Here is a 19,804-nt window from a genome sequence, read left to right on the forward strand (position 1 = left end):
TAAAAAGTTCTGTTGCATTATTCTCACCTTGTATAACGACAGATGATAAGTATGTCTTCAGAAAAGAGTCAAGCCTATTGCATATGGGAAATTAAAGTGGGAATTGGAGTAGGTGGAAAGAAAAAAAAGAGAGCCTGATCCCAACAATGGAGACAAACGGCCGGTTTTTGTTTTAGTATTTAGTTTAGTTTCTTTTTGTTTCTCCCTAGATTATTGTTTGTCAAATTTCAAAGTGTAGTCCAGAACCACCTGCACCAGAATCACTTGGAGATTAAATTTCATCTCTGGGATGGTACCCAGAAATCTTCATGAACTCTCCATCTGATTCTGAGGCATACTAAAGTTTGAAAACCATTACCCTAGGGCATATGGAGTATAAATGCTGTATTTTCCATAATTTCCCACAGCCACAGTTCTTCACTATTCTTTCTTTCCCTATAGGAAAGATGAAAATATCCAGGTATAAAATTAATTAAGCTAAATCAATTTTGAAGAAGAAAAAGTTGGAGGATTCAGCTTACCTGACTTCAAGGTTTACTATAAAGCTACATAATCAAGATGGTATGGTATATGCACAACTGATTTTGACAAAGGTGCAAAAGCAATTCAGTGAAGGAGGGATAGTCTTTTCAACAAATGATGCTGGAACAATTGAACACCCATAGGCAAAAAAATGAACTTTGACCTAAACTGCATCCTTCATACAAAAATTAACTCAAAATGTATCATGTACTTAGATGTAAGACATAAAACTGTAGAACTTTTAGAAAAAAAATCATAGAAAAATCTTCAGGATCTTGAGCTAGGCAACAAGTTTTTGGCCTTCACACCAAAAGCACAATCCTAAAAGGAAGAAGTTGATATATTGGACTTCATCAAAATGAAAAACTTGCTTTGCAAAATATTTAAGAGGAGGAAGTTATTGAGAGAAATTATTTGCAAACCATATATCTGATCAATCTAGAATATATAAAGTCAACAGTAAAAAACAAACAATCCGATTAGAAAATGAGCAAAAGACATGAACAGACATTTCATTAAAGAGGATAAATGGATGGCAAGTAAGCACATGAAAAAATATTGAACTTCATCAGTCATCAGGGAATGCAAATTAAAACCACAATGAATTATGGCTACATACTTATCAATAAGAACAGCTAAAGAAAAAATAGTGAAAATACCAGATGCTGTTGAGCATACAGACCAGATCTCTCATACACTGCTGATAGGAATGCAAAATTTTACAGCCACTCTAGAAAAGAGTTTGGAAATTTCCAATAAAGTTACACATACACATACCATACAACCCAGCAGTTGCAATCCTGGCCATTCGTCCCAGAGAGATGAAGACCTATATTGGCACAAAAACTTGTGCACACTATAGCCACAAACTGGAAACAACCCAGATGTCCTGCCATTGAATGGGTGGTTAAACCAACCATCCATACCATGGAATACTACTCTGCCATGAAAAGGAACAGACTGTCAATACACATAACTTGGTTGGACCTCAAGGGTATTATAATGAATGAAAAAAAGCCAATTTCAAAAGGTCACATACTGTATTATTGCATTTATATAACATTCTTGAAATGAAAAAATTATAGAAATCAAGAACAGATTAATGGTTGCCAGGGATAGGGACTGGAGGCAGTGTGGGATATGTGTGACTATAAAAGGCTAACAGAAGGAGTTCCTTTGTGCTCATGGAACAGTTCTGTATCTTGATTGTGGTGTTGGTTACATGAATCTCTGTGCTGAAACTCCTTAGACCTGCACACACCCATAAATGAATGCATGTAAAATCTGGTGAAATTAATAAGGTCTGTAGTGTCAACCATTGTCAGTATGTTGGTTTTGAAGTTGTGCTATAGTTAAGTAAGATGTTACCACTGCACTGGGAGAAACTGGGTGAAAGGTACATGGGACTACTCCCTGTACTAGTTTTGCAACTTCCTGTAAGTCTATAATTATTGCAAAATAAAAAGTTATAAGTATTGAATAGGGAACCAAGATGTATGGTACTTATTTTACGAAATAAGAATTATAAAAGGAAAATCTGAGGGGAATAAAATGATTTCAATATTTTTATCAGCTATCGTTGAACACACGTCCCTTTCCCTTTTTGGGCTTCATTTTCTTTATTTATAAGTTTAGAGTAGGTGACCACTAAGGTTCCTTTAGCTTAGTGTTCAGTCTTTAAAAGTGTTGAGTATCACAAGGAACAGTGATGTGAACAAGATGTATCTTTACTTTCCTACTTGCACCAGTCTGGCTTACCTTTACACAAAACATTGCATTCCACACACAACCCTGTATACCCTTCTGGTCAGCAGATTCTCTATTTTCAATCACAGCCAAGACTGATGGGAACAATATACACTTACTTTCTCTCTCTGTTTTCTCATCTCCTATTCATTTAACTCATTGCATTCTGACCTCTGCCCCCATCACTCCATTCAAACCACTCCTGCTAAAGACACCAATGACCTCCACATAGCAAAAGTCAATAGATGCTTTTCCTGTCCTTAATGATTCTCTCAGTCTTGACACAGTTAGCCACTCTTCTTTGAAATCTACCACTTTCGACTTCTGCTATTCTGTTCTTTTCTAGGTTTTCTCTGCTCTTGCTGTTACTTCTCAAATTCATTCATAGGCTTCTCCATCTTTATTCACCTATATGCAGCTGACAGACAAATCTGTGTCTCCGTCCAGACCTCTCCCTGAACTCTAGATCTACATTTCTACCTGCCTACTACACATTTCCACTTGGCTGTCTTAATGGCATATCAAACTTGATACATCTAAATCTGAACTCCTGGTTTTCAATCTAAACTATATTCCCTTCCAGTGTTTCTTACCTCAGTGAATGGAGCATCTATTTACACAAACCAGAAACTGAACAGACATCTTTAACATCTCTCTTCATCACAATCTAAACTTTTTACATTGATGGAGTCATGGCCATTTGATTAATGTAAGAATTTGAAAGTGATACCCCAGTAGCTATGAGCACATCTGGCACCCAGATATTGGTTCTCAAATACTATCCTTCACTAAAGGTAACCAGGGCTCCCTAGGGAGAAATGGCTGGTTCCAGGGCTGGGGCAGAGAAAGTACGAGATAAGCCCAAACCATCTTTTTGATCATAAAGTAAGGAAATGGGTCCAGCCTGAATGGGTTCCCATTGGCCAAATCTGGACAATTTGTGCATCAGATTAATGAGAGTAAAGCATTATATAAGTTATTATAAGAATCTTGAGTCTGCACTGATAAAAATAAATAGTTGGGAGGACAAAGAAAGCTCTTTAAGAAGAAAGCCAACTAATAAATGTAGAAGGAAGGATAAAATTAGAAAATCACACTTGGGTAATCATCATAGTAGTGACTGACTCAGGTATGACTCATCAATGGATGCTAAGGCAGGTTCACGGGTGGAAGTTTAACTGTCAAGGACATGAAAAATAGGGAAATGCCAAGAGGTGTCCCCAGACTTAAAGAGATTTAGGACATGAAAACTAAGTGCAACATGCATTCCTTATTGGATTCTGGGCCAGAAAGGAAAAAGAAATTCTTAGGACAGTTGCAATATTTGAATGGTCTCTTTGGATTGAATTGTAGTGTTGTATTACCTGATTAAGAGGGAGATGTGTACAGGGTAACAGCTCTATCACAGTGATCTGGTGCCCATGTGGTATCTACATATGCCACCTAAGCAAGGCCTGAAGTACAGTTAATCTGAGTCTTGTCAGAACAGCTTGAGATCCCCCCTGTTACATGAGAGGATGGAGGCCTGTAAAGAACTGCTCTGAGGCCATCTGCCACCCACCTCCCTACCTCCTCTGGGAGGCTGTCATGAGACAGTTTTTTATTGCCTGTGGGTTCTGATACCCAGGACATATCTATACCCTCTCAGGTGTAGTCTGTATAGATACATATTATAAAACTGCTTAGGTGCAGTCTAACAGGGGCTCCTCAGCAATGGGGTGTCTTGCAGTTCACATTGCAGTCATCCAGCCTCTTTCATTTCGGTTACATCCATTTTGGTGTGTGGGACAAGGACCACAGGGAGCTGGTACCTTTGGTTTCTCTTCCCTTTGCTGACTATGTAAGTAGTAAACTGAATCTAAAAAGGGCTTGTGTAGCTTAACCAGCCAAATCTGTCAGTCTTAGTCTGTGCTTGACAAATTTGGTGCCCCACATGGGGCTGGCAAAGTTAAAATGTTCTTTTAAAAGGCAAACAGGGCCAGTTTAGGGGATAAGATAGACTCCCCAGGATCTGGTGGTACAGCTGTCACCTAAGTGTTGGGTGGGAGCAGGGAGAGTAAGGGTCCTCCCACTGTCCTATGTGATCAGTGGCTGTGTGGTCTGAGAGGATATAAAAGGACTCCCTGGGATCCAATAGCATATGCTACCTGTTGAGATACATTTGGAAGTTAAGCAGCGGGAAGACCTAAATGTAAGAACTAAAACTATAAAAACCCTAGAAGAAAACATAGCAGTGAATCTTCAGAACCTTGGTTTTGGCAATTGTTTCTTAGATATGACACCAAAAGCACAAGCAACAAAGAAAAAATAGATAAATTGGACTTCATGAAAATTAAAAATTTTGTGCATCAAAGGACATTATCAGAAAGTGAAAAGACAATTCAGAGAGTGGGAGAAAATATTTGCAAATCATATAAAGAAGGATCTAGTATCCAGAATATATGAAGAACTCTGACAACTCACACAAAAATTTTTTTAATGGGCAAAAGATATGAATAGACATTTCTCCATGGAAGATATAAAAGTTGTCAATAAGCACATGAAAAGATGCTTCACATCCTTAGACATCAGGGAAATGCAAATCAAAATCATGAGATACCAGTTCACACCCACTAGAATAAAAAAAGTATGATAGTTACAAGTGTTGACAAGCATGTGGAGAAATTGGAACACTTGTACACTGCTGGTGGGACTGTAAAATTCCAAATTGGGTGCAGCCAATTTGGACAGTAGTTTGGTGGTTACTCCAAAAGTTAAACATAAAATATTACAAGACCCAGCAACTCCACTCCTAGGTATATATCTCAAGAATTGAAAACAAGTATTCAAACAAAAAGTTATATACGAATGTTCATAACGTAATATAATGTAATAGCCAAAAGGTGGAAACAACCCAAATGTCCGTAAACTGTAATAGATAAACAAAATGTGGTATATCTGTACAATGGAATATTAGTTAGTCATAAAAAGGAATGAATTACTGATGCTTCCTGCAACATGGATGAACCTTGAAAACACGATGCTAAGTGAAAGAAGGCAGACACAAAAGGACACATATTGTATGATTTCTTTTATACGTAATGTTCAGAATAGGCAAATCCACAGAGATGCAAAGTAGATTAGTGGTTGCCAGAGGCTGGAGGGAGTGGGGATAGAGGGATGATAACAAAAAGGTATTGGGTTTCTTTTCAATGTGATAAAAATATTCTAAAGTTGACTGTAGTGATGGTTGCACAACTCTGTGACTATACTAAAAACCATTGAATTGTACATTTTGGGTAAATTTGGGTGAATTATATTCTATGTAACTTATGTCTCAATAAAGCTGTTTATAAAAATGAAAAGAGAAGAATCTTCCCTGCACCTCCAGCTGACCCTGCAGGCTGGTCTCTTCCTCTCTGCCCTGTACTCGCTCAGTTCCTAGCTGAGTAGATAGGATGTAGCATCTCTTTTTGTAAAAACAGAAACAAAAAGACTCCTCTCAGATTTTGGACAAAAGAGTTTTACCTTGTAAGGCTTAGGCCAGTTAATTTTATGTCTTGTAAAAATGTGTAATTGATGTTGACATATGTTACATATTTAACTGTACATGTTCATAATGTGTTAGAAATGTTCTCTGATGTCCAGAGTTTTCACTGCATAAATAATGTCTTGGTTGTTGACAAGTTGAAACTCTCAGTCTCAATGGCCATGGCTGCCCACCAGGTGGAGTGACTTATAAGTCCCAACAAAATTCAGATGCCTGCTTGCCAAGGAATATTTTTTGAAACAATGGGGTAAATGTATAGTGCTTAGTCTCTGTCAGTCAAAGAAAAACAGCTGTCCTTTACAAGGTGAAGAACTCTATGTTCCTGATTTAAAAAAAAAAAAAAAAAGCTGTAACTCCTGCCAAAAATTGGCCCATTTCTTTTATGGTAAAGGAGGCTGCATCAGACTTTTGACCCCCTCTTGGGACTATTCGTGGTGCCTCACTGCCATTAAGACCTTTTTAGGTTACAGTGTTGCTATTTCAGTGCAGTCAGCTGACTATGCTTACTCTACTGAAGTCCTTGAAGCTAATTTGTATGCTGTTTTATTTGATGGACATTCTTCATACCCACATGCTTATGGCTGATATTGCTGAGTGTTCTGTGGCACTAAATGTGTTGAGAATGTTTAATACTTCAGGTTGTCAGGGATGTGCCCAATGGGAGAATACCACAATGAGAACAGAGATGGTGGGATGAGTACACGGCTGGGAGCCCACCTGGCTCCCCAGCCCAGCTGTGTGGTAGAGGGAAGTAGTATTGGATGCTACAAGAGAAGTGGGGTATCACTATCCTGAGGAAGCAGCTAATAGAAACAGGATGAAGTATATACAGCCTGACCTTTACCCCACCCCCTTCTCTTTCCCTGAGGCCTTTGGTCCACACGTTCTTGAGGATGCCTGGGCCTGGTTCAAAGATGGATCAGCTCACTTAAGGCCAGACTAGGCCTCCTAACCCCTCTCAACCCCATGATTAGATATTTTATTTAGATGGTAGGTACCTTTCCAGGGAATTGCCACATTTACAACCCACACTGCCTCCTTTAACTGTGTGCTTCACTGGGGCTGAGCTTCAGTGGTCCAGTTATCTTTTTCAGTACTGGGCTGCTGCAGCTGTGCAGCCCCAAAGAAAAGTGCTTAAAACTGTGCATGGAAAAGGGGACTCTGCTCAATGGGCAGAGTTGCTGTGGTGCTAGCCTTGGAACATCCCTTCAAATGCACTTTATTACATTTTCACTGCCTCATGGGCAGTAGCCAACATATCGGCAGTTTGGCCAATGTGGGCTGGCACCTGATAAGACAACTGGATGATCAAGTCAGCCTCTGTGGGAAAAACATTACAGCAGCAGATTGCACAAGACCCACGTGAGCCATGTGGATGCCCATGGACAAGGAGCCTCAGAGGATGAACATCAGTAGAATCCACACACTCATCAGATCTGTGTTGCCCAGTGAGCAGACACTACTGAAAGATGGCATGGACTCAAAGGAAATACTGAAAAAGACAACTGCTCAGCTCTCAGTTTAGCACACACTTATGACAGTTTGGGCTATAAATGTGACAATTCTGCAGAAGGGTAGCTCCCATCAAAATAGGATGTTTAATTATAAGGTGATGAAGGGGAGGAAGCTTAGACTGGCTTTAAGAGATCCAAACTTCATAATTAACTCTTCTCATTCTACATTTGTTCCTCCCATGGCTACCTCTGGGACCCTGGGCTACTGGAATTTGGAAGTAGCAAAGAGGAGTTGGAGGTTGGTGACTCTAACCTGGTGCTCCTTTTGTCACTTTTCTCTGCTTGCTGGATTTGGGTAATTATAGACATTGATGATAATGATCATAAATATGAGATGATGACTCCTAAAGTGATACTGGTGTGGGCCACATGTCAGAGGTGGGAGATATTTTAGGTACAAGGGGTACAGAAAAGAAACTCCCAAGCCATTCAGAGAGAAGTCCAGGAGCAGGGTGTAGGCAAGACAAGGGGAAGAATGGAAAAGAGTGAAGTGCCTGCTACAGGGACTGGTCATACCAATCACCTGGCTGTGGAAGAATGGCCACTGTCCTCACTGGTGGAGAGCACACCTTAAACGCTGCCAGGAGGTCATGGGTGGAGAGGGGATCACTAACCTCTCAGCTCTTGTCTGTAGGGCACTTGGACAATTTAACCTAGATTGCCACCACCACTCTCAACTTGGTGGCTGACCCACAAAGAATCTCTAAGGACTCTCAGAAATGTCCCAGCAGCTGCTGACTTCAGGAGTGAACAGCCTCCACTGAAGACGATAGAACAAGATTTACTTTCTGGAAACTAAGAAAACTCTTTTCTACAAAAACTTAATAGACTCCATCCCCAGCTCAACAAAATGCTGCTGCCAAGGTTCTTAGGACTTCCTATGTGAATGTCAGGCCTATACTAGCCTGCCACACACAAACTGTTCTATACTCTCTAGTGAAAATGGTAATGATAATGAACAATATCATATTGCCCTGGACTTCCTGCTGGTCAGTCAAGGCAAGGTATGTGCAACTGTCAAAACCCCTTACTGTACCTGAATCAATGAGATATTTAACTGGCTTAGCTCCAGCTGGGGAGCCTGGCTGAAGTCTGTCCTCCAAGTGGGTCTGACAATAATCCTAGGTAATCATAGTCACCATCACTCTTGTCCTATGTTGCCTAAAACAAACAGAATGGATTTTGTATAAGCCTCTATCAGTTAGAGCATATTTGATGGGGCGGCCCATGCTCCTGAGAATTCTTAGTTGGGTATGTGAAAGGTCAGTAGTGGAATCGTAAAGAATGGGTCCACCAAGTTGCCCTCATGACCTTGCATGCATTCATGCAAGCAAAGCTTGAACCATGACTTATCTGGGTCTTTGCAGGATACCTTGTGATCCTCCTGGAACATAAGAGGGTGGGAGGCTTGTGAGGTGCTGCCTCAAGGCCATCTCCTTCTCACCTTATCTCCCCTGGGAGGCTGTCCTGAGACAGTTTCTCATTGCCTTCTGGATTCTGATGAGGTATGAGGCTCTCAGCCCTGCCCCACTCAGGTTATAGCTACAGAATATAAAATCACTTAGCTGCAGTCTAGAAGGGGCAATGAGGTGTCCCATAACTGGTGCTGCAGTCATTGGCCCGTCTTGTTTCAGTTTTGTCCTATTTGATGTGTGGGACAAGGATACAAAGAGCTGACACCTTTGTCTCCTCTTTCTCTTGCTGTCTATGTGGGTAATAGACTGTATTGAAAAAGGGCTTGTTGTTACTTTACAAGTCAAATCAGTCACTTTTGCTTGGCCTTTTGCTTGACAATGTGGTAGTTATGTAGAAGAGTGTCCTGGATTGTGAGAAATGTACACAGGACTATTTAGGGATGATGGAGCATCATGTGTGCAGCTTGTTCTCAAATGGTTCAGAAAAACCTAATGATAAAGGTGCTACACACACATACATGCACGCACATTGCACAAATATGATGAAATGTTAACGGTTGAACAATATGTGTAAAGGTTACATGGTAGTTCTTTGTACCGTTCTTCCAACTTTTTTGTAAGTTGAAAATTATAATGAAATACATGCATGTACAATGTCTGGAAGGCTACATGAGAAAATGATAACTGGCTAATTACTTCTGGTGATTGAGGCCAAAGAAAGGGAGTCTTATTCTTCACTTTGAAATCTTCTGTAAACTGTTTTTTGAATTTCTACAATGAGCATGTATTATTTTCATAATACAAAACTAAAATGTACAATTTTTAAAATCACAAAAAGTAACATAATAAAACTTGGAAAATAGAAAGGGAAACTCACTTATAATATCATCATAATACAATTACTATCACTTTTGCTATTCCTTTTTGTTTTTCTCTTTCTGTTTTTATCCAGTCCTAGTATTAATACATCTTATAGTTGTACATGTGGATTTCCTTCATTTGACATAATATTTAAATATTTACATGGTGCACAGGCTTCATGATTATCATTTTAAATAACAGCTTACTATTGTATCTGGTGACAGTACCATGATCGACTCCATAATTCACTAAATAAAGAACAACAGCAAAGCCAGGGGAGGGAGGCATCTGATTTCCAGAATTGCATATTACAATATTACAAATGTCCAGTATTCAACAAAAAATCATGAGGCTAGCAAAGAAATAAGATATGGCCTATTGACAGGAAAAAAAGAAATTAATAAAAACTATCTTGGACAAAGCCCAGGCATTGGATTTACCAAAGAATTTAATTCGACAGTTGTAAATATGCTTAAAGAGCAAAAGGAAATCAGTAGAATGATGTCTTACCAAATATAGAATAACAACAAGGAGATACGAAAATTTTTAGAAGGAACAAAATAGAAATTCTGGAGCTGAAAAGTCTAAGTGAAATGAAAAATTCACTGTAGAGGCTTGACAGCATATTTGAGCAGGGAGAAGAAAGAATCAATGAACTTGAAATAGGTCAATTATCTGAGCCTAAGGATCAGAAAGAAAAAAGATGAAAAAAAAGGAACAGAGCCTCAGAAACCCATCAGACACCATAAAGCATACCAGCATATACAAAATGGGAGTTCTAGATAAAGAGAAAGGAGCATAAAGAATTTTAAATGAAGTAATGACTAAAAATTTGCCAAATTTGATGAAATCCATGAATGTACACATTCAAGAACCTCAAAGAATCCAAAACTCAAAGAGATCCATACCTAGAGACATAAGCCAAAATGTCTAAAGCCAAAGACAATGAATCTTGAGATCAGCAAGAGAGAAATGACTCATCGCATACAAAGGCACCTCAATAATATTGATGACTGAATTCTCATCGGAAACCAGAGGCCAGAAAGCAGTAGGATTACATATTCGAAGTGCTGAAAGAAAAGGCTGTCAATGAAGAATTCTATATCCAGGAATATTATCCTTCAAAAATGAAGTTATAACAAAGACATTCCCAGAAAAACAAAAAAACCTGAGATAATTCACCATTAACAGACCTGTCTTACAAGAAATACTAAAGACAGTCCTTCAGGCTGAAATGTAAGGACATTAGATGGTAACTCAAATTCACATAAACAAATAAAGATCAATGGTAAAGGTAACTACATAGATAAGTATAAAAGACACTTTAAGTGTACTTTTGTTTGTAATACTCTTCTCCTCTCACCTAATTTAAAAGACAACTGCATAAAGCAATAGTTTTAGGATGTGTTGATGACCTTACAATGTAAAATATGTAATATGTATGACAATAATAGCACAAAAGAGAAGAAACAGAATAGAGCTATATTGGAGCAAAGTTTTTGTATATGATTGAAATTAAGTTGGTATTAATTCAAATTAGATGATTTTAATATGTTAATTGTAATCCCCAGGGCAACCACCATGGAAATAATTAAAATATAATAAGTAATTAAAAATATAGTAACAGAAACAAGAGAATTAAAATGGTATACTAGAAAATATCTGCAAAACACAAAAGAAGGCAGTAATGGATGATTAGAAGATCAAGAACACATAATATGTTTAGAAAAAAAGAGCAAAATGGCAGAAATAGATCCTAACTTAGTAATTACATTAAATATAAATGAATTAAACAATCCAATCAAAAGGAAGAGATCCTTACATAAAAAGACAAGATCCAACTATATGCTTTTCATAGGATACACACTTTAAGATTCAAAGATATGAAAAGACTCAAAGTAAAAAGATGAGAAAAGATATCATGCAAATATCAACCATAAGAGAGCTGGCATGGTTAAACTAATATCAGACAAAATATTTTAAAAATGGTAGTAGAGATAAAGAGGGACATTTTATAAAGTTAAAATGCTCAACTCATTGGGAAGATAAACTGTTATATATGCATCTAACAACAGAGCCCCAAAATATATGAAGCAAAAGCTGACAGAATTAAAGGAGAAATAGACAATTCAACAGTAACTGTTGGTGAATTCAATACCCCACTTTCAATAGTGGATAGAACAACTAGGTAGAAGATCAACAAGAAAACAGAAGAATTGAACAACATTGTCATCAACTAGACATGAGACAACTTATAAGACTTTCAATCCAACAATAGCAGAATACACATTCTCCTGAAATGCACATGGAATACTATCCAGATTAGACCATATTTTAGGACATAAAACAAATCTCAATAAATTCAAAGGACTGAAATTATGGTGTTTTCTGACCACAATGGAATAAAATTAGAAATCAATAACAGAAGGAAATTTGAGAAATTCAGAAATATGTAAAAATTAAACAAACCACTCCTAAATACCTAATGAGTCAGAGACGAAATCATAAGGGAAAATAGAAAATCCTGTGAAATGAATTAAAAATGATGTGGCCAGCCCGGTGGCTCAGCGGTTAAGTTCGCACGTTCTGCTTCGGCAGCCCGGGGTTCGCTGGTTCGGATCCTGGGTGCAGACATGGCACTGCTTGGCATGCCATGCTGTGGTAGGCATCCCACATATAAAGTAGAGGAAGATGGGCACGGATATTAGCTGAGGGCCAGTCTTCCTCAGCGAAAAGAGGAGGATTGGTTAGCTCAGGGCTAATCTTCCTAAAAAAAAAAAAAAGAAAACATAACACCCAACTTTATGGGGTGCAGTGAAAGCAGTGCTCAGAGGGAAATTGATAGATGAAAATGCCTACATAACACAGAGAAAAGATTTCAAATTAATAAGCCAACTTTTTACCTTAAAGAACTGGAAAAAGAAGCACAAACTAAAACCAAAAGCTAGCAGTGGGAAGGATATAATAAAGATTTGAGCAGTGATACATGACATAGAGAACAGATAAGCAACCAAGAAAAGTTAACAAAACCAAAAGTTGGTTCCTTGAAAAGATCAACAATATTGACATTCCTTCAGCTGAGCTGACTGAAAAAAAAGGAGATTCAAATTTCTAAAGTTGCAAATGAAATAGGAGACAACACTACCAACCTTGCAAAAAGAAAACGGGTTATTAAGTTAAACCATGAACTACTATATTCCAGTAAATTAGGTAACATAGATGAAATAAACAAATTCTTAGAAACACACAAACCACTGAGACTGCACCAAGAAGTAACAGAAAATCTGAATAAACGTATAAGAAGTAAAGAGATTTATTTAGTGATTTAAAAACTTCCCACCAAGAAAAGCCCAGGACCAGATGGCTTCACTGGTGAATTCTACCAAACGTTTGAATTAATACCAATTCAGAATTAATACCAATCCTTCACAAATTCTTCAAAAACAGATGAGGAGGAAACACTTCCCAACTCATTCTGTGAGGCCAGTATTACCCTATACCAAAACCAAAGTTATCACAAGAAAACCAGAGACCAATATTCTTTATGAATATAGATGAAAAATCCCTCAACAAAATACTAATAAACCTAATCCAGCAGCATATAAAAAGAAGTATACACTATGACCAAGTGGGACTTATCCCAAGAGTGCAAGGTTAGGAATCAATCGATGTAATACACCATGTTAAAAGAATAAAGAACAAAAACCACAATAGATGCAAGATAGGCATATGACAACATACGACAGCCTTTCATGATGAAAACACCCAAAAAACCAGGAAGAGAAAGGAATTTTCTCAACCTGATAAAAGTCATATACAAATAACCCACAGCTAACATCATACTTAATGGTGAAAGACTGCTTTTTGCATAAGATCAGGAACAAGACAAGGATGTCCATTCCTGCCACTTCTATTCAATATTGTACTGAAGGTTCTAGCTAGGGCAATTAGGTGAAAATAAAAAAAAGGAAAGAAAGAAAAGTCACCCAAATTGAAAAGGAGATATAAAACATAAGACAGTCGTACATGTATACATTAGCAATGAGCAATCTGAAAATGAAATTAAGAAAAACAATTCCATGTACAATAGCATCAAAAAGAGTAAAATACTTAGGAATAACTTCAGCCGAAGAAGTGTAAGACACACACTAAAAACTAAAAACATTGTTGAAAGCAATTGTAAAAGACCTAAATAAATGGAAAGATATGTTTATGGATTGAAAGACAATTTTGTTAAGATTGCAATATTCCCAAAATTCATTTACATATTCAATGCAATCTCTATCAAAATCCCAGCTGCCTTATTTCCAGAAATTGACAAGTTGATCCTAAAATTCATATGGAATTGCAAAGGGCCCTGAACAGCCAAAAAAAATCTTATAAAAGAATACAGCAGTAAGACTAACACTTCTCAAAGCTACAATAATAAATACAGTATGGTAATGGCATACGACTAGACATATAAACTATGTCTAGACTACAATCACTCAATGGGGTAAGAACAGTCTGTTGAACAAATGGATCTAGGACATCTGGATATCCACATGCAAATGTATGAAACTGGACCCTTACCTGACATCACATACAAAAGTTTAATCAGAATGTATCACAGATCTACAAGTTACGTGCTAAAACTATAAAACTCTTAGAAGACAGGGGTAAATATTCATAACCTTGGTTTAGGCAATGGATCTTTAGATATGACACCAAAAGCATAAACAACAAAAGAAAAATAGATAAATTGAACTAGAACACTGTCTAGGATAGATCATAATTGGGGAACAAAACAAGTCTTAACAAATTTAAGAATATTGAAATCACATCAAGCATTTTTCCAACAATGACATGAAAACAGGAGTCCAAAACAGGAGGAAAATCAGAAAATTTACTAATATGTAGAAATTAAACAACACCCTCCTAAATAATCATTGGGTCCAAGAATAAATCAAAAGGGAAATAAAAATATACCTTGAGACAAACAAAAATGGTAACACAACATACCAAACCCTATATGATGCAGCAAGAGCACTTCTATGAGGGAAGTTTATAGCAATAAATGCATGCATTAAGAAAAAAGAAAGATCTCAAATAAACAACCTAACTTTACACCTCATGGAACTAGAAAAAGAACAAACTGAACCCAAAGTTAGGAGAAAGAAGGAAATAATAAAGATTAGAGCAGGAATAAATGAAATAGAGACCAGAAAAACAATACAAAAGATCAACAAAACTAAGAGTTGGTTTTTTGAAAAGAGAAAACAAAATTGACAAACCTTTAGCTACACCAAGCAAGAAAAAAAGACTCAAAATTATAAATGAAAGAGGAGACATTTACAACTGATATTACAGAAATACAAAGGATCACAAGGGACTATGAACAATTATATGCCAACAAATAAGATAACATAAAAGTAATGGATAATTTCCTATAAACTTACAACCTACCAAGACTGAATCATGAATAGAAAATCTGAACAGACCAATAATGAGTAAGATTGAAGAAGTAATCAAAAACTTCCTAACAAAGAATATCCCACGACCAGATGGCTTCATGGATGAATTATACAAAACATTTAAAGAAAAATTAATACCAGCCTTTCTCAAACTCTTCCAAAAAATTGAAGAAGGAGGAACATATCCAAATTCACTTAATAAAGCTAGCATTAACCTCATACCAAAGCCGGATAAGTACACAACAAGAAAAGAAAATTATAGGCCAATATTCCTGATGAATATAGATGCAAAAGTCCTTAACAAAATGCTAACAAACCAAATTGAACAGCACAATAAAAAGATCATACGATGTGATCAATGGGATTTATCCCTGAGATGCAAGGATGGTTCCATATGTACAAATCAATAATCATGATACACCACATTAACAAAATGAAGGCTACAAATTATATGATTATCTCAAAAATGCAGAAGCATTTGACAAAATCCAACGTTTTCATGAAAAAAAACCACGAATTAGGTATAGAAGGAACATACCTCAACATAATTAAAGCCATATATGACTAAGCCCATAGCTAACATCATCCTCAATGGTGAAACGTTGAAAGCTTTTTCTCAAATATCAGAAGTAAGACAAGGGTGCCCACTCTCACCACTACCATTTAGCATAATATTGGCAGTTCTAGGCAGAAACATTAGGCAAGAAAGAGAAAAGGCATCCAAATTGAAAAGAAATAAGTAAAATTATCTCTGCCAATGACATGGTCTTATATGTAGAAAAACGTAAAGACTCCACCAAAAAAAATTTTATACTAACAATGAACTATCTGAAAAGAAATTAAAGAAAATATTCCCATGTGCAATAGCATTGAAAAAAATACTTAGGAATAAATTTAACCAAGGAAGTGAAAGATCTGTATACTGGGATCTATAAGATATGATGAAGTAATTTGAAGAAGACACAAATAAATGGAAACATACCCTGCGTTGATGGATTGGAAGAATCAATATTGTTAAAATGTCCATATGACCTAAAGTGATCTACAGATTTACAGAAATCCCTATCAAAATTCCAATGGCATTTTTCACAGACATAGAAAAAACAATCCTAAAATTCATATGGAACCACAAAAGACTCCAAAGAGCCAAAGCAATCCTGAGCAAGAACAACAAAGCTAGAGGCTTCCTGATTTCAAATGATATTACAAAACTCTAGTTACCAAAACACTATGGTACTGACATAAAAACAGACACACAGACCACTGAAATAGAATAGAGACCCCAGGAATAAACTTACACATACACAGTCAATTAATCTTTGACAAGGGCACCAAGAATACATAATGGAGAAAGGATAGTCTTTTCAATAACTGGTGTTGGGAAAACTGGATATCCACAGGAAAAAGAATGAAATTGGACCCTTACCTTACACCATACACAAAAACCATCTCAAAGTGAATTAAAGACTTAAATGTAAAACCTGAAACCGTTAAACTCCTAGAAGAAACTTAAAGAAAAAGCTCCCTGGCATTGGTCTTGGTAATGATTGTTTTGGACATGACACCAAAAGCAAAAATAAACAAGTGGGACTACATCAAACTAAAAGGCTTTTGTACAGCAATAGAGATAAGTATTGGTGAGGGTGTGGATAAAAGAAAGGGAACCCTTGTACACTGCTGATGGGAATGTAAATTGGTACAGCCAGTATGGAAGACATGGATTGGTCAAAATATTAAAAATTGAAGTACCATATGATCCAGCAATCCCACTTCTGGGTATGTATCCATAGGAAATGAAATCAGAATTTCAAAGAGATGTCTGCATTCCCATGTTTATTGCAGCATTATTCACAATAGCCACGATATGGAAAAAATCTAAGTGTCCATTGGCAGATGAGTGGATAAAGAAAATGTGGTGTGTGTGTGTGTGTATATACACACACAATGGAATATTTTTCAGCCATAAAACAAAGAAATTCTATTTGTGACAATATGGATGAACATGGAGAATATTATGCTAAGTGAAATAAGCGCAGCATAGAAAGACAAATTATGTATGATCTCATCTGTAGAACCTGAAAACGTTGAACTCATATAACCAGAGTATAATGGTGGTTGCCAGAGGTTGGGGGGTGGGAGGAATAGGGAGAAGTTGGTCAAAGGGTATAAACTTTCAGTTATAAGATGAATTAGTTAAAATAAAAGATGCATAAGTTCTGGGGATCGAATGTACAGCATGGTGACCATAGTTAATAATATTGTATATTTGAAATTTGCTGCAAGAGTAGATCTTAAATGTTCTAACCACACAAAACAAATTGTAAGTATGTGAGGTGATGGATGTGTTAATTAACTTGATGATGGTAATCATTTCACAATGTATACATATATTAAATCCTCATGTTGTACACCTTAAAAGAAAACATCACATTGTGCAATCTAAATATATACAATTTCTATTTGTCAATGATACCTCAATAAAGCTGAAAAAAAAGATAATTTAAAAACGAACAAAGGATCTGAATAGACATTTCTTCAAAGTAAATACACGAATTGCCAATAAGTACATGAAAAAATCCATTAAATCATTAGTTATCAGGGAAATGCAAATGAAAACCAGAAAGAGATACCACTTTCCACCCACTAAGATGGGTATAATCAAGTAAATGGAAAACAAATTTTGGCAAGGATGCAGAGAAAGTGCAACCTTCATACATTGCTGGTTCAGCCACTGTGGAAAAATAGTTTGGCAGTTCCTCATAAAGTTCAACATAGAATTACCATATGACCATGCAATTCCACTCCTAGGTATATACTCAAAATAACTGAAAACAAGTATTGAAACAAATACTTGCATATGAAGCAGTATTCACAAGAATTCAAAAAGGGAAACAGCCCAAATGTACATCAATGAATGTACAGATAAATAAATTGCAGTATATCCATACAACAGAATGTTATTTGGCCATAAAAAGGAATGAAGTACTGATACATGCTACAATGTGAATGAACCTGGAATATATTATGCTAAGTGAAAGAAGGTAGTCCCAAAGGCTCACATATTGAATGACTCCATTTATATGAAGTGTCTAAAATAGGAGAATCTTTAGAGACAGAATAGTGGTTGTCTAGGGATGTGAAGTTTAGAGGGAAATGGGGACTGATGACTAATGAATCCAGAGTTTCTTTTGAAGATGGTAAAAATGTTGTAAATTAATCTTGATGATGGTTGTACAACACTGAATATACTAAAAGACTACTGATTTGTAGACTAAATGTGTGAATGGTATGATACATGAATTAAATATCAATAAAGGTGTTTAAGAAAACATGCCCTGAAAGGATAAAAGTTTATATGAAAGTAATGTGTGTACTTGTCTAAACAAACTTCAACATTCTTTAAAGAAACATACCAAAATACAGCTCTAACAAAGTAAAATTAGCAATATCTGCCATCCCATACAAAATTACTTGGCATAGGAAGAAGTAGAAAAATGTGACCCACACACAAGAGAAAAATAATAGAAACAGAGCTGGAACTGTCAAATATGAAGGAATTAGCAGACAAGCATTTTAAAATAACCATTATAGCTATTATGATTATCCTCAAGGAGTTAAAGGAAAATGTGAACATAATGAGGAGAGCAATGAAAGATATAAAAAGAACCAAATGGAACTTCTATAGAGAAAAAATGCAATATTAGAAATGCAGCCTGTCCTGGATGGGATTAACAGAAGATTAGACTCTGCAGAAAAAAAAGATTAGTGAACTTGAAGACATAGTGAAAGAAACTCTCCATTATGAAGCATAGGGGGAAAAAGGTTATAAAAAATGAAAATGAACAGCAAGTGTCATGAGCATCATGGCAGAATGAGTTCCTTTTGTCTCTCTGTTCCAAGTTACAACCAAACGGACATCCATTGATCAACAGAGGATTCCCTACACAGCACAGCAGGATGCCTAAGAGATCCTTGCTGCTGTACATCTGAAGGTGGGTGGACTGGACCCCTGGGAAGTAGTGGAACTAGGGGAGAAGTACCCTCCCCTGGCAGCAGTGATAAAGGGTATGGAGCCTCACACAGTGGCCTATGCGACTGTGAGTGGAGGCAAGGGTAGCCCAGCTTGTGCATGACTGTCCATGGAGCAGTGGCAGCCCCACACCACATGGCTGCCTGCAGAGTGGCTATGGTGGTGGCCCCACTCATGTGGCTGCCAGCAGAGAGGCATTGGCAACAGCCCAACCCATGCAACTGTAAGCACACTGGGCGGGAGCAGAAAAAACAGCCCTTGCCTGCCCCCCAAACAATGGCAGGCAGAACCTGTAACCACAAGCATCAGGAACCACAGCAGAACTGGTGACCCAGCTTCTAGTGGTGGCACTCCTGACACCAGCTCCACCAGCAGCAGGGGCTGCATACAAGTCCCCGGGTCCCCAGGCCCCTGCCATTGACAGCAACACCCATGAACCTAGCACTCCTGGCAGTGGTGCAACCAGTACCACCAGACAACCCAGGAACAGCAGCACAGGTGGTGTATGGGGCAGCAGCATCTGAGCCTGTAGAGAGCCAGTGGAGGAACACAAGACCCAGGTGACCTTGGAAGCAACAGAAGTGCTCGCAGCCTGGTGACCCTGGTGGTATGGCCTGACACTGCAGGGACATTGTAAGCAGCAAGGTGCCAGCAACCCCAGAGGCACAAGAAACACAAGGAGGGCGCTGATGATGTCTCTGGTAGGGGCAGTGAAGGGTGGAAAGCGCAGGCTC

At 37.5% G+C, this 19,804-nt stretch overlaps 1 protein-coding gene across 2 annotated transcripts in view; it reads left to right on the forward strand.

The window, feature by feature from the left end:
* Positions 1 to 5,612, forward strand: part of BRCC3 (BRCA1/BRCA2-containing complex subunit 3) — a 98,310-nt gene extending 92,698 nt beyond the window's left edge. For both annotated transcript variants that reach the window (XM_070604651.1, XM_070604652.1), the window contains one exon: positions 442 to 5,612. The gene's annotated coding sequence lies outside the window, so the exon portion shown is untranslated. The remainder of the gene's footprint in view (positions 1 to 441) is intronic.
* The last annotated feature ends 14,192 nt before the right edge of the window (positions 5,613 to 19,804 follow it).

This window comes from Equus przewalskii, chromosome X (assembly GCF_037783145.1).
Source record: "Equus przewalskii isolate Varuska chromosome X, EquPr2, whole genome shotgun sequence".
NCBI lineage: Eukaryota > Metazoa > Chordata > Mammalia > Perissodactyla > Equidae > Equus > Equus przewalskii.